The following is a 1,296-nucleotide window of genomic DNA, read 5'->3' as shown; positions in this document are numbered from 1 at the left end:
CTACACACTCAATAAATATTAGTCCTCCCCTCTCTAGTAAGGTCTGATGATTTGATGAATTTTTCTACTTCGACTCACATAGTGCTTTCATTTGGGCCACCTTTATTTATTTAAACACCCATTTGTGTGAGTGATTCTCCCAAGAACCTAAGTCCCTGGAGTCCCTAAGTAACTTATTTTTGATGTATCCGAAATTGTAAGGGCAAGGTCCTTAATTCATTTAAGGCTCTTTTTTCTCATAGAGTTTGAGAATTAAATGGGATAAATTATGAAAAACATTCAGACCAGTATCTGGCACTTGCTAAACACTGAATAATATTAGCTATTATTATTATTATTAAACTACAACTCTCCCTCTCCCATCGGACAACCTGTCTTACCCCTGGCCACCAGATCGTATGTATTTGAAGGTTTTCTGTTCAGATGCGTGTGTTCTGTTCTTTATCTAGAAAGCCAATACCCTTCGATGCTTAGCCTGTTTACATTCTTACCATTCTTTAAGGCTTTTTCAGATGCCATATCTTCCATTAGACCTATTCTGATCCTGTCTATACTCAAAGTCAAAAGTCAGTCTTCACTGTCGTTGTCCACCTCCCTAAAGCACTCACCACATTCATCATTGAGTTTTGGTTCTTTGTATACTTGTTTTTCTCTCCTACTCATCTCTCAGGTTTTTGAGGGAAGAATCCAAAGCTCTTCCACATTTGGGATCCTTTGTAATATTTAACAGCGTCTAAGTATCCATTGGGCTACAGTTGAATCTCATTTTATTTTTGTACTTCTTATTGGATTGACTAGGCATAAGACATACAGAGTCAAGGGCCGTTATGGTCCAGGCAGACTACTTTTTAATGGTGTTTCACATTTATTATTATGCAGCAAATTTAGGTATTTGGGATTATGTGGGGAGAGTCAGTAACAACCAGCCAAATAAAGTTTCAAGTCAAGAGGATAATAGTTGAATGTTAAATGTTGACAGCTGAAGCATCTCTCTTCCTCTTCCAGAGGACACAAGCCATCTTTAACCATGACAAATGACCTCTGAGGGTCCAGTGATTAGGAAGGTATGGAGTGATGCTCACTGGGCACACACTAAGGATAGACTTTCTAATGCAAGCCAGCGAAGTGCCCATCCTCGTTGCAGAAAGCCCACTCAGAAGCTAGCACAGTTCGCCAAGAACATAGTAGGTTCTTAAGAAATACTTAATAAAGGTAGTTCAGCTTTTTCATGTGTGGCTCTGGATTACCTGGTTGGCTTCTTCATGCCTCAGTTTCTTCAGCTGTAAAATAAGTATA

Source organism: Pteropus alecto, unplaced genomic scaffold, assembly GCF_000325575.1.
Source record: "Pteropus alecto unplaced genomic scaffold, ASM32557v1 scaffold3, whole genome shotgun sequence".
Taxonomy (NCBI): Eukaryota; Metazoa; Chordata; class Mammalia; order Chiroptera; family Pteropodidae; genus Pteropus; species Pteropus alecto.
Note: the sequence above shows the minus strand (reverse complement) of the source record.